This window comes from Hyla sarda, unplaced genomic scaffold, assembly GCF_029499605.1.
Source record: "Hyla sarda isolate aHylSar1 unplaced genomic scaffold, aHylSar1.hap1 scaffold_1250, whole genome shotgun sequence".
NCBI classification, from domain to species: Eukaryota; Metazoa; Chordata; class Amphibia; order Anura; family Hylidae; genus Hyla; species Hyla sarda.
Window position 1 is genome coordinate 92,957 of NW_026607871.1, and position 14,758 is coordinate 107,714.

Below are 14,758 nucleotides of genomic sequence, written 5' to 3' on the forward strand. Positions count from 1 at the left end.
TTTTCCGTCTTCTTCTTCTTCTTCTTCTTCTTCAGACCCTGTCATAGCACTAATGCCTTTCCAATACCACCAGCAGATGGAGACACTCCATTGCAACATTGGTTGTGAGCAGCAGTTTCTAAAAACAAATGCCTCATGGCGGATTTCCCATCCATCAATGGATGGTAAATTTTGTTTTTATCATTCACTGACCACAGAAACCAATGCATGGTCAAGCAACAGCAATGACACACCCTTGTGTATAGGCATGAGACCCTCATGTCATTTAACAGGATTCAGCACCACCCACAAGACAGCTACCTGTCATGTCATGTCAAACCTGCACAGGTGTGCTAGATTATTATTATTTAGTTTTATTTTATTTTTTTACACCAATCAGTGTGCAAACATGGTCATTAAAACGCTAAATGAATAGACGTTCATAAACCAGTCAGTGCAACTCATCATTTTGGTCTCCAATTCTCAAACTCAAATTCTCACCCACGGAGGATTAAATGAGAATCTTTCTTGTTTAACACTGGAATGGGGTGGTGCACTGTTCACTACCCGAAGATACTGCCACATCGGGTCAATGCATAGGGCGACAGAAGCAAGCTTCCAAATCAGCTCCCTTTCTCAAAAATCCATTTAATTTATGGTCCCCAGATAGGGAACGTATGTATCAGTATGTGCTCACAAGTCACCCAAGTGCAAGTATTCACACAAAAAAAAACGTGCCTCAGGATGCGATCTGTCGCAAGATCCTTTCTTTTTTTACACTTGATCTAAGCCAAAAGGCCTAGAGGGGATAACCGGGAAAGGGGTGGACCCAACCATGTCCCCTTCATGAGCACTCACATTACTCATAGGAATGGAAGGAAGGCTGGCAGCCAACCAGCCTCCCATACACTTTCTGGGTGGGTGGCAGTCAGCCACCCATACATACATACAGCACAGGCTAAACCCACATCATCACTTAAAAAAAGGACAGGCGACCATTGCACTCTGATGGAGCATTTAGCAATGCAATCCATAGCCTGGCTTTTGCCTGAACCCCCATCACTCCTCCTCTTGCATATAAGACAATATTTCAGATCTGCATATGAAAACAACACGCCTACCTTTGTTGCACATAGCTGCCTGCCTGTCTCTAGTTACCCCACTGGCTGTAGCTGCGTCCCTTCCGACATGGAATAACACCAACTGTAACGATAAACTGAAAATTAACAGTATAAACCTGCATCATTTTGGACTCTGGTATTTGCTGAATCCGGGTGACCTGACAATCGATGGTGGTGCCGCTGGTGATTCTGGCCTTCTTGGAATCTGTTGGGCCTATGTGTTAGCTCACACATCACTTGGGTATCCATGGTAACTACCACAACATGGTCATCTGCAGTTTACATCTAGCCCGTGGCATTGAATGGCATTTTAAAAGTGCTAAGGGTCCTGGTGCAATAATCCTCCCATGAGGATCAGCCTCAACGGCTTTGTAGATTGCACTCATGTCAGCAACTCCATATACATTTTTTTTTCTTCATGCTTCTTTCTTCATCCTTTTTTCTTTCTGTCATTCAGACTTTCATTCATTCGATCTCTCTCACTCACTTGCTTTAACTCATTTGTTCTCACTCACTCACTCTCTCACTCACTCAATCACTCACTCACTCATTCACTCTCACTCACTCTCACTCTCTCACTCACTCGCTCACTAAGTCAGTCTCTCTCTCTCTCTCTCTTTTTCTTTTTATATATATTTTTTTCCGTCTTCTTCTTCTTCTTCTTCTTCAGACCCTGTCATAGCACTAATGCCTTTCCAATACCACCAGCAGATGGAGACACTCCATTGCAACATTGGTTGTGAGCAGCAGTTTCTAAAAACAAATGCCTCATGGCGGATTTCCCATCCATCAATGGATGGTAAATTTTGTTTTTATCATTCACTGACCACAGAAACCAATGCATGGTCAAGCAACAGCAATGACACACCCTTGTGTATAGGCATGAGACCCTCATGTCATTTAACAGGATTCAGCACCACCCACAAGACAGCTACCTGTCATGTCATGTCAAACCTGCACAGGTGTGCTAGATTATTATTATTTAGTTTTATTTTATTTTTTTACACCAATCAGTGTGCAAACATGGTCATTAAAACGCTAAATGAATAGACGTTCATAAACCAGTCAGTGCAACTCATCATTTTGGTCTCCAATTCTCAAACTCAAATTCTCACCCACGGAGGATTAAATGAGAATCTTTCTTGTTTAACACTGGAATGGGGTGGTGCACTGTTCACTACCCGAAGATACTGCCACATCGGGTCAATGCATAGGGCGACAGAAGCAAGCTTCCAAATCAGCTCCCTTTCTCAAAAATCCATTTAATTTATGGTCCCCAGATAGGGAACGTATGTATCAGTATGTGCTCACAAGTCACCCAAGTGCAAGTATTCACACAAAAAAAAACGTGCCTCAGGATGCGATCTGTCGCAAGATCCTTTCTTTTTTTACACTTGATCTAAGCCAAAAGGCCTAGAGGGGATAACCGGGAAAGGGGTGGACCCAACCATGTCCCCTTCATGAGCACTCACATTACTCATAGGAATGGAAGGAAGGCTGGCAGCCAACCAGCCTCCCATACACTTTCTGGGTGGGTGGCAGTCAGCCACCCATACATACATACAGCACAGGCTAAACCCACATCATCACTTAAAAAAAGGACAGGCGACCATTGCACTCTGATGGAGCATTTAGCAATGCAATCCATAGCCTGGCTTTTGCCTGAACCCCCATCACTCCTCCTCTTGCATATAAGACAATATTTCAGATCTGCATATGAAAACAACACGCCTACCTTTGTTGCACATAGCTGCCTGCCTGTCTCTAGTTACCCCACTGGCTGTAGCTGCGTCCCTTCCGACATGGAATAACACCAACTGTAACGATAAACTGAAAATTAACAGTATTAACCTGCATCATTTTGGACTCTGGTATTTGCTGAATCCGGGTGACCTGACAATCGATGGTGGTGCCGCTGGTGATTCTGGCCTTCTTGGAATCTGTTGGGCCTATGTGTTAGCTCACACATCACTTGGGTATCCATGGTAACTACCACAACATGGTCATCTGCAGTTTACATCTAGCTCGTGGCATTGAATGGCATTTTAAAAGTGCTAAGGGTCCTGGTGCAATAATCCTCCCATGAGGATCAGCCTCAACGGCTTTGTAGATTGCACTCATGTCAGCAACTCCATATACATTTTTTTTTCTTCATGCTTCTTTCTTCATCCTTTTTTCTTTCTGTCATTCAGACTTTCATTCATTCGATCTCTCTCACTCACTTGCTTTAACTCATTTGTTCTCACTCACTCACTCACTCAATCACTCACTCACTCATTCACTCTCACTCACTCTCACTCTCTCACTCACTCGCTCACTAAGTCAGTCTCTCTCTCTCTCTCTCTTTTTCTTTTTATATATATTTTTTTCCGTCTTCTTCTTCTTCTTCTTCTTCTTCTTCTTCTTCAGACCCTGTCATAGCACTAATGCCTTTCCAATACCACCAGCAGATGGAGACACTCCATTGCAACATTGGTTGTGAGCAGCAGTTTCTAAAAACAAATGCCTCATGGCGGATTTCCCATCCATCAATGGATGGTAAATTTTGTTTTTATCATTCACTGACCACAGAAACCAATGCATGGTCAAGCAACAGCAATGACACACCCTTGTGTATAGGCATGAGACCCTCATGTCATTTAACAGGATTCAGCACCACCCACAAGACAGCTACCTGTCATGTCATGTCAAACCTGCACAGGTGTGCTAGATTATTATTATTTAGTTTTATTTTATTTTTTTACACCAATCAGTGTGCAAACATGGTCATTAAAACGCTAAATGAATAGACGTTCATAAACCAGTCAGTGCAACTCATCATTTTGGTCTCCAATTCTCAAACTCAAATTCTCACCCACGGAGGATTAAATGAGAATCTTTCTTGTTTAACACTGGAATGGGGTGGTGCACTGTTCACTACCCGAAGATACTGCCACATCGGGTCAATGCATAGGGCGACAGAAGCAAGCTTCCAAATCAGCTCCCTTTCTCAAAAATCCATTTAATTTATGGTCCCCAGATAGGGAACGTATGTATCAGTATGTGCTCACAAGTCACCCAAGTGCAAGTATTCACACAAAAAAAAACGTGCCTCAGGATGCGATCTGTCGCAAGATCCTTTCTTTTTTTACACTTGATCTAAGCCAAAAGGCCTAGAGGGGATAACCGGGAAAGGGGTGGACCCAACCATGTCCCCTTCATGAGCACTCACATTACTCATAGGAATGGAAGGAAGGCTGGCAGCCAACCAGCCTCCCATACACTTTCTGGGTGGGTGGCAGTCAGCCACCCATACATACATACAGCACAGGCTAAACCCACATCATCACTTAAAAAAAGGACAGGCGACCATTGCACTCTGATGGAGCATTTAGCAATGCAATCCATAGCCTGGCTTTTGCCTGAACCCCCATCACTCCTCCTCTTGCATATAAGACAATATTTCAGATCTGCATATGAAAACAACACGCCTACCTTTGTTGCACATAGCTGCCTGCCTGTCTCTAGTTACCCCACTGGCTGTAGCTGCGTCCCTTCCGACATGGAATAACACCAACTGTAACGATAAACTGAAAATTAACAGTATAAACCTGCATCATTTTGGACTCTGGTATTTGCTGAATCCGGGTGACCTGACAATCGATGGTGGTGCCGCTGGTGATTCTGGCCTTCTTGGAATCTGTTGGGCCTATGTGTTAGCTCACACATCACTTGGGTATCCATGGTAACTACCACAACATGGTCATCTGCAGTTTACATCTAGCCCGTGGCATTGAATGGCATTTTAAAAGTGCTAAGGGTCCTGGTGCAATAATCCTCCCATGAGGATCAGCCTCAACGGCTTTGTAGATTGCACTCATGTCAGCAACTCCATATACATTTTTTTTTCTTCATGCTTCTTTCTTCATCCTTTTTTCTTTCTGTCATTCAGACTTTCATTCATTCGATCTCTCTCACTCACTTGCTTTAACTCATTTGTTCTCACTCACTCACTCACTCACTCAATCACTCACTCACTCATTCACTCTCACTCACTCTCACTCTCTCACTCACTCGCTCACTAAGTCAGTCTCTCTCTCTCTCTTTTTCTTTTTATATATATTTTTTTCCGTCTTCTTCTTCTTCTTCTTCTTCTTCAGACCCTGTCATAGCACTAATGCCTTTCCAATACCACCAGCAGATGGAGACACTCCATTGCAACATTGGTTGTGAGCAGCAGTTTCTAAAAACAAATGCCTCATGGCGGATTTCCCATCCATCAATGGATGGTAAATTTTGTTTTTATCATTCACTGACCACAGAAACCAATGCATGGTCAAGCAACAGCAATGACACACCCTTGTGTATAGGCATGAGACCCTCATGTCATTTAACAGGATTCAGCACCACCCACAAGACAGCTACCTGTCATGTCATGTCAAACCTGCACAGGTGTGCTAGATTATTATTATTTAGTTTTATTTTATTTTTTTACACCAATCAGTGTGCAAACATGGTCATTAAAACGCTAAATGAATAGACGTTCATAAACCAGTCAGTGCAACTCATCATTTTGGTCTCCAATTCTCAAACTCAAATTCTCACCCACGGAGGATTAAATGAGAATCTTTCTTGTTTAACACTGGAATGGGGTGGTGCACTGTTCACTACCCGAAGATACTGCCACATCGGGTCAATGCATAGGGCGACAGAAGCAAGCTTCCAAATCAGCTCCCTTTCTCAAAAATCCATTTAATTTATGGTCCCCAGATAGGGAACGTATGTATCAGTATGTGCTCACAAGTCACCCAAGTGCAAGTATTCACACAAAAAAAAACGTGCCTCAGGATGCGATCTGTCGCAAGATCCTTTCTTTTTTTACACTTGATCTAAGCCAAAAGGCCTAGAGGGGATAACCGGGAAAGGGGTGGACCCAACCATGTCCCCTTCATGAGCACTCACATTACTCATAGGAATGGAAGGAAGGCTGGCAGCCAACCAGCCTCCCATACACTTTCTGGGTGGGTGGCAGTCAGCCACCCATACATACATACAGCACAGGCTAAACCCACATCATCACTTAAAAAAAGGACAGGCGACCATTGCACTCTGATGGAGCATTTAGCAATGCAATCCATAGCCTGGCTTTTGCCTGAACCCCCATCACTCCTCCTCTTGCATATAAGACAATATTTCAGATCTGCATATGAAAACAACACGCCTACCTTTGTTGCACATAGCTGCCTGCCTGTCTCTAGTTACCCCACTGGCTGTAGCTGCGTCCCTTCCGACATGGAATAACACCAACTGTAACGATAAACTGAAAATTAACAGTATAAACCTGCATCATTTTGGACTCTGGTATTTGCTGAATCCGGGTGACCTGACAATCGATGGTGGTGCCGCTGGTGATTCTGGCCTTCTTGGAATCTGTTGGGCCTATGTGTTAGCTCACACATCACTTGGGTATCCATGGTAACTACCACAACATGGTCATCTGCAGTTTACATCTAGCCCGTGGCATTGAATGGCATTTTAAAAGTGCTAAGGGTCCTGGTGCAATAATCCTCCCATGAGGATCAGCCTCAACGGCTTTGTAGATTGCACTCATGTCAGCAACTCCATATACATTTTTTTTTCTTCATGCTTCTTTCTTCATCCTTTTTTCTTTCTGTCATTCAGACTTTCATTCATTCGATCTCTCTCACTCACTTGCTTTAACTCATTTGTTCTCACTCACTCACTCACTCACTCAATCACTCACTCACTCATTCACTCTCACTCACTCTCACTCTCTCACTCACTCGCTCACTAAGTCAGTCTCTCTCTCTCTCTCTCTTTTTCTTTTTATATATATTTTTTTCCGTCTTCTTCTTCTTCTTCTTCTTCTTCAGACCCTGTCATAGCACTAATGCCTTTCCAATACCACCAGCAGATGGAGACACTCCATTGCAACATTGGTTGTGAGCAGCAGTTTCTAAAAACAAATGCCTCATGGCGGATTTCCCATCCATCAATGGATGGTAAATTTTGTTTTTATCATTCACTGACCACAGAAACCAATGCATGGTCAAGCAACAGCAATGACACACCCTTGTGTATAGGCATGAGACCCTCATGTCATTTAACAGGATTCAGCACCACCCACAAGACAGCTACCTGTCATGTCATGTCAAACCTGCACAGGTGTGCTAGATTATTATTATTTAGTTTTATTTTATTTTTTTACACCAATCAGTGTGCAAACATGGTCATTAAAACGCTAAATGAATAGACGTTCATAAACCAGTCAGTGCAACTCATCATTTTGGTCTCCAATTCTCAAACTCAAATTCTCACCCACGGAGGATTAAATGAGAATCTTTCTTGTTTAACACTGGAATGGGGTGGTGCACTGTTCACTACCCGAAGATACTGCCACATCGGGTCAATGCATAGGGCGACAGAAGCAAGCTTCCAAATCAGCTCCCTTTCTCAAAAATCCATTTAATTTATGGTCCCCAGATAGGGAACGTATGTATCAGTATGTGCTCACAAGTCACCCAAGTGCAAGTATTCACACAAAAAAAAACGTGCCTCAGGATGCGATCTGTCGCAAGATCCTTTCTTTTTTTACACTTGATCTAAGCCAAAAGGCCTAGAGGGGATAACCGGGAAAGGGGTGGACCCAACCATGTCCCCTTCATGAGCACTCACATTACTCATAGGAATGGAAGGAAGGCTGGCAGCCAACCAGCCTCCCATACACTTTCTGGGTGGGTGGCAGTCAGCCACCCATACATACATACAGCACAGGCTAAACCCACATCATCACTTAAAAAAAGGACAGGCGACCATTGCACTCTGATGGAGCATTTAGCAATGCAATCCATAGCCTGGCTTTTGCCTGAACCCCCATCACTCCTCCTCTTGCATATAAGACAATATTTCAGATCTGCATATGAAAACAACACGCCTACCTTTGTTGCACATAGCTGCCTGCCTGTCTCTAGTTACCCCACTGGCTGTAGCTGCGTCCCTTCCGACATGGAATAACACCAACTGTAACGATAAACTGAAAATTAACAGTATAAACCTGCATCATTTTGGACTCTGGTATTTGCTGAATCCGGGTGACCTGACAATCGATGGTGGTGCCGCTGGTGATTCTGGCCTTCTTGGAATCTGTTGGGCCTATGTGTTAGCTCACACATCACTTGGGTATCCATGGTAACTACTACAACATGGTCATCTGCAGTTTACATCTAGCCCGTGGCATTGAATGGCATTTTAAAAGTGCTAAGGGTCCTGGTGCAATAATCCTCCCATGAGGATCAGCCTCAACGGCTTTGTAGATTGCACTCATGTCAGCAACTCCATATACATTTTTTTTTCTTCATGCTTCTTTCTTCATCCTTTTTTCTTTCTGTCATTCAGACTTTCATTCATTCGATCTCTCTCACTCACTTGCTTTAACTCATTTGTTCTCACTCACTCACTCACTCACTCAATCACTCACTCACTCATTCACTCTCACTCACTCTCACTCTCTCACTCATTCGCTCACTAAGTCAGTCTCTCTCCCTCTCTCTCTTTTTCTTTTTATATATATTTTTTTCCGTCTTCTTCTTCTTCTTCTTCTTCTTCTTCTTCAGACCCTGTCATAGCACTAATGCCTTTCCAATACCACCAGCAGATGGAGACACTCCATTGCAACATTGGTTGTGAGCAGCAGTTTCTAAAAACAAATGCCTCATGGCGGATTTCCCATCCATCAATGGATGGTAAATTTTGTTTTTATCATTCACTGACCACAGAAACCAATGCATGGTCAAGCAACAGCAATGACACACCCTTGTGTATAGGCATGAGACCCTCATGTCATTTAACAGGATTCAGCACCACCCACAAGACAGCTACCTGTCATGTCATGTCAAACCTGCACAGGTGTGCTAGATTATTATTATTTAGTTTTATTTTATTTTTTTACACCAATCAGTGTGCAAACATGGTCATTAAAACGCTAAATGAATAGACGTTCATAAACCAGTCAGTGCAACTCATCATTTTGGTCTCCAATTCTCAAACTCAAATTCTCACCCACGGAGGATTAAATGAGAATCTTTCTTGTTTAACACTGGAATGGGGTGGTGCACTGTTCACTACCCGAAGATACTGCCACATCGGGTCAATGCATAGGGCGACAGAAGCAAGCTTCCAAATCAGCTCCCTTTCTCAAAAATCCATTTAATTTATGGTCCCCAGATAGGGAACGTATGTATCAGTATGTGCTCACAAGTCACCCAAGTGCAAGTATTCACACAAAAAAAAACGTGCCTCAGGATGCGATCTGTCGCAAGATCCTTTCTTTTTTTACACTTGATCTAAGCCAAAAGGCCTAGAGGGGATAACCGGGAAAGGGGTGGACCCAACCATGTCCCCTTCATGAGCACTCACATTACTCATAGGAATGGAAGGAAGGCTGGCAGCCAACCAGCCTCCCATACACTTTCTGGGTGGGTGGCAGTCAGCCACCCATACATACATACAGCACAGGCTAAACCCACATCATCACTTAAAAAAAGGACAGGCGACCATTGCACTCTGATGGAGCATTTAGCAATGCAATCCATAGCCTGGCTTTTGCCTGAACCCCCATCACTCCTCCTCTTGCATATAAGACAATATTTCAGATCTGCATATGAAAACAACACGCCTACCTTTGTTGCACATAGCTGCCTGCCTGTCTCTAGTTACCCCACTGGCTGTAGCTGCGTCCCTTCCGACATGGAATAACACCAACTGTAACGATAAACTGAAAATTAACAGTATAAACCTGCATCATTTTGGACTCTGGTATTTGCTGAATCCGGGTGACCTGACAATCGATGGTGGTGCCGCTGGTGATTCTGGCCTTCTTGGAATCTGTTGGGCCTATGTGTTAGCTCACACATCACTTGGGTATCCATGGTAACTACCACAACATGGTCATCTGCAGTTTACATCTAGCCCGTGGCATTGAATGGCATTTTAAAAGTGCTAAGGGTCCTGGTGCAATAATCCTCCCATGAGGATCAGCCTCAACGGCTTTGTAGATTGCACTCATGTCAGCAACTCCAAATACATTTTTTTTTCTTCATGCTTCTTTCTTCATCCTTTTTTCTTTCTGTCATTCAGACTTTCATTCATTCGATCTCTCTCACTCACTTGCTTTAACTCATTTGTTCTCACTCACTCACTCACTCACTCACTCAATCACTCACTCACTCATTCACTCTCACTCACTCTCACTCTCTCACTCACTCGCTCACTAAGTCAGTCTCTCTCTCTCTCTCTCTTTTTCTTTTTATATATATTTTTTTCCGTCTTCTTCTTCTTCTTCTTCTTCTTCTTCAGACCCTGTCATAGCACTAATGCCTTTCCAATACCACCAGCAGATGGAGACACTCCATTGCAACATTGGTTGTGAGCAGCAGTTTCTAAAAACAAATGCCTCATGGCGGATTTCCCATCCATCAATGGATGGTAAATTTTGTTTTTATCATTCACTGACCACAGAAACCAATGCATGGTCAAGCAACAGCAATGACACACCCTTGTGTATAGGCATGAGACCCTCATGTCATTTAACAGGATTCAGCACCACCCACAAGACAGCTACCTGTCATGTCATGTCAAACCTGCACAGGTGTGCTAGATTATTATTATTTAGTTTTATTTTATTTTTTTACACCAATCAGTGTGCAAACATGGTCATTAAAACGCTAAATGAATAGACGTTCATAAACCAGTCAGTGCAACTCATCATTTTGGTCTCCAATTCTCAAACTCAAATTCTCACCCACGGAGGATTAAATGAGAATCTTTCTTGTTTAACACTGGAATGGGGTGGTGCACTGTTCACTACCCGAAGATACTGCCACATCGGGTCAATGCATAGGGCGACAGAAGCAAGCTTCCAAATCAGCTCCCTTTCTCAAAAATCCATTTAATTTATGGTCCCCAGATAGGGAACGTATGTATCAGTATGTGCTCACAAGTCACCCAAGTGCAAGTATTCACACAAAAAAAAACGTGCCTCAGGATGCGATCTGTCGCAAGATCCTTTCTTTTTTTACACTTGATCTAAGCCAAAAGGCCTAGAGGGGATAACCGGGAAAGGGGTGGACCCAACCATGTCCCCTTCATGAGCACTCACATTACTCATAGGAATGGAAGGAAGGCTGGCAGCCAACCAGCCTCCCATACACTTTCTGGGTGGGTGGCAGTCAGCCACCCATACATACATACAGCACAGGCTAAACCCACATCATCACTTAAAAAAAGGACAGGCGACCATTGCACTCTGATGGAGCATTTAGCAATGCAATCCATAGCCTGGCTTTTGCCTGAACCCCCATCACTCCTCCTCTTGCATATAAGACAATATTTCAGATCTGCATATGAAAACAACACGCCTACCTTTGTTGCACATAGCTGCCTGCCTGTCTCTAGTTACCCCACTGGCTGTAGCTGCGTCCCTTCCGACATGGAATAACACCAACTGTAACGATAAACTGAAAATTAACAGTATAAACCTGCATCATTTTGGACTCTGGTATTTGCTGAATCCGGGTGACCTGACAATCGATGGTGGTGCCGCTGGTGATTCTGGCCTTCTTGGAATCTGTTGGGCCTATGTGTTAGCTCACACATCACTTGGGTATCCATGGTAACTACCACAACATGGTCATCTGCAGTTTACATCTAGCCCGTGGCATTGAATGGCATTTTAAAAGTGCTAAGGGTCCTGGTGCAATAATCCTCCCATGAGGATCAGCCTCAACGGCTTTGTAGATTGCACTCATGTCAGCAACTCCATATACATTTTTTTTTCTTCATGCTTCTTTCTTCATCCTTTTTTCTTTCTGTCATTCAGACTTTCATTCATTCGATCTCTCTCACTCACTTGCTTTAACTCATTTGTTCTCACTCACTCACTCACTCACTCAATCACTCACTCACTCATTCACTCTCACTCACTCTCACTCTCTCACTCACTCGCTCACTAAGTCAGTCTCTCTCTCTCTCTCTCTTTTTCTTTTTATATATATTTTTTTCCGTCTTCTTCTTCTTCTTCTTCTTCAGACCCTGTCATAGCACTAATGCCTTTCCAATACCACCAGCAGATGGAGACACTCCATTGCAACATTGGTTGTGAGCAGCAGTTTCTAAAAACAAATGCCTCATGGCGGATTTCCCATCCATCAATGGATGGTAAATTTTGTTTTTATCATTCACTGACCACAGAAACCAATGCATGGTCAAGCAACAGCAATGACACACCCTTGTGTATAGGCATGAGACCCTCATGTCATTTAACAGGATTCAGCACCACCCACAAGACAGCTACCTGTCATGTCATGTCAAACCTGCACAGGTGTGCTAGATTATTATTATTTAGTTTTATTTTATTTTTTTACACCAATCAGTGTGCAAACATGGTCATTAAAACGCTAAATGAATAGACGTTCATAAACCAGTCAGTGCAACTCATCATTTTGGTCTCCAATTCTCAAACTCAAATTCTCACCCACGGAGGATTAAATGAGAATCTTTCTTGTTTAACACTGGAATGGGGTGGTGCACTGTTCACTACCCGAAGATACTGCCACATCAGGTCAATGCATAGGGCGACAGAAGCAAGCTTCCAAATCAGCTCCCTTTCTCAAAAATCCATTTAATTTATGGTCCCCAGATAGGGAACGTATGTATCAGTATGTGCTCACAAGTCACCCAAGTGCAAGTATTCACACAAAAAAAACGTGCCTCAGGATGCGATCTGTCGCAAGATCCTTTCTTTTTTTACACTTGATCTAAGCCAAAAGGCCTAGAGGGGATAACCGGGAAAGGGGTGGACCCAACCATGTCCCCTTCATGAGCACTCACATTACTCATAGGAATGGAAGGAAGGCTGGCAGCCAACCAGCCTCCCATACACTTTCTGGGTGGGTGGCAGTCAGCCACCCATACATACATACAGCACAGGCTAAACCCACATCATCACTTAAAAAAAGGACAGGCGACCATTGCACTCTGATGGAGCATTTAGCAATGCAATCCATAGCCTGGCTTTTGCCTGAACCCCCATCACTCCTCCTCTTGCATATAAGACAATATTTCAGATCTGCATATGAAAACAACACGCCTACCTTTGTTGCACATAGCTGCCTGCCTGTCTCTAGTTACCCCACTGGCTGTAGCTGCGTCCCTTCCGACATGGAATAACACCAACTGTAACGATAAACTGAAAATTAACAGTATAAACCTGCATCATTTTGGACTCTGGTATTTGCTGAATCCGGGTGACCTGACAATCGATGGTGGTGCCGCTGGTGATTCTGGCCTTCTTGGAATCTGTTGGGCCTATGTGTTAGCTCACACATCACTTGGGTATCCATGGTAACTACCACAACATGGTCATCTGCAGTTTACATCTAGCCCGTGGCATTGAATGGCATTTTAAAAGTGCTAAGGGTCCTGGTGCAATAATCCTCCCATGAGGATCAGCCTCAACGGCTTTGTAGATTGCACTCATGTCAGCAACTCCAAATACATTTTTTTTTCTTCATGCTTCTTTCTTCATCCTTTTTTCTTTCTGTCATTCAGACTTTCATTCATTCGATCTCTCTCACTCACTTGCTTTAACTCATTTGTTCTCACTCACTCACTCACTCACTCAATCACTCACTCACTCATTCACTCTCACTCACTCTCACTCTCTCACTCACTCGCTCACTAAGTCAGTCTCTCTCTCTCTCTCTCTTTTTCTTTTTATATATATTTTTTTCCGTCTTCTTCTTCTTCTTCTTCTTCTTCTTCAGACCCTGTCATAGCACTAATGCCTTTCCAATACCACCAGCAGATGGAGACACTCCATTGCAACATTGGTTGTGAGCAGCAGTTTCTAAAAACAAATGCCTCATGGCGGATTTCCCATCCATCAATGGATGGTAAATTTTGTTTTTATCATTCACTGACCACAGAAACCAATGCATGGTCAAGCAACAGCAATGACACACCCTTGTGTATAGGCATGAGACCCTCATGTCATTTAACAGGATTCAGCACCACCCACAAGACAGCTACCTGTCATGTCATGTCAAACCTGCACAGGTGTGCTAGATTATTATTATTTAGTTTTATTTTATTTTTTTACACCAATCAGTGTGCAAACATGGTCATTAAAACGCTAAATGAATAGACGTTCATAAACCAGTCAGTGCAACTCATCATTTTGGTCTCCAATTCTCAAACTCAAATTCTCACCCACGGAGGATTAAATGAGAATCTTTCTTGTTTAACACTGGAATGGGGTGGTGCACTGTTCACTACCCGAAGATACTGCCACATCGGGTCAATGCATAGGGCGACAGAAGCAAGCTTCCAAATCAGCTCCCTTTCTCAAAAATCCATTTAATTTATGGTCCCCAGATAGGGAACGTATGTATCAGTATGTGCTCACAAGTCACCCAAGTGCAAGTATTCACACAAAAAAAAACGTGCCTCAGGATGCGATCTGTCGCAAGATCCTTTCTTTTTTTACACTTGATCTAAGCCAAAAGGCCTAGAGGGGATAACCGGGAAAGGGGTGGACCCAACCATGTCCCCTTCATGAGCACTCACATTACTCATAGGAATGGAAGGAAGGCTGGCAGCCA

General features: G+C 43.4%; 9 pseudogenes; all 9 read right to left on the bottom strand.

Moving 5' to 3' along the window:
• Positions 1 to 525: 525 nt before the first annotated feature.
• On the bottom strand, positions 526 to 789 carry LOC130303857 (U2 spliceosomal RNA; annotated as a pseudogene).
• Positions 790 to 2,260: 1,471 nt separating this feature from the next.
• On the bottom strand, positions 2,261 to 2,524 carry LOC130303858 (U2 spliceosomal RNA; annotated as a pseudogene).
• Positions 2,525 to 3,999: 1,475 nt separating this feature from the next.
• Positions 4,000 to 4,263, bottom strand: LOC130303859 (U2 spliceosomal RNA; annotated as a pseudogene).
• A 1,466-nt stretch (positions 4,264 to 5,729) lies between these two features.
• LOC130303861 (U2 spliceosomal RNA) lies at positions 5,730 to 5,993 on the bottom strand (annotated as a pseudogene).
• Positions 5,994 to 7,463: 1,470 nt separating this feature from the next.
• On the bottom strand, positions 7,464 to 7,727 carry LOC130303862 (U2 spliceosomal RNA; annotated as a pseudogene).
• Positions 7,728 to 9,203: 1,476 nt separating this feature from the next.
• LOC130303863 (U2 spliceosomal RNA) lies at positions 9,204 to 9,467 on the bottom strand (annotated as a pseudogene).
• Positions 9,468 to 10,944: 1,477 nt separating this feature from the next.
• Positions 10,945 to 11,208, bottom strand: LOC130303864 (U2 spliceosomal RNA; annotated as a pseudogene).
• Positions 11,209 to 12,675: 1,467 nt separating this feature from the next.
• Positions 12,676 to 12,938, bottom strand: LOC130303820 (U2 spliceosomal RNA; annotated as a pseudogene).
• A 1,473-nt stretch (positions 12,939 to 14,411) lies between these two features.
• Positions 14,412 to 14,675, bottom strand: LOC130303865 (U2 spliceosomal RNA; annotated as a pseudogene).
• Between the last annotated feature and the right edge of the window lie 83 nt (positions 14,676 to 14,758).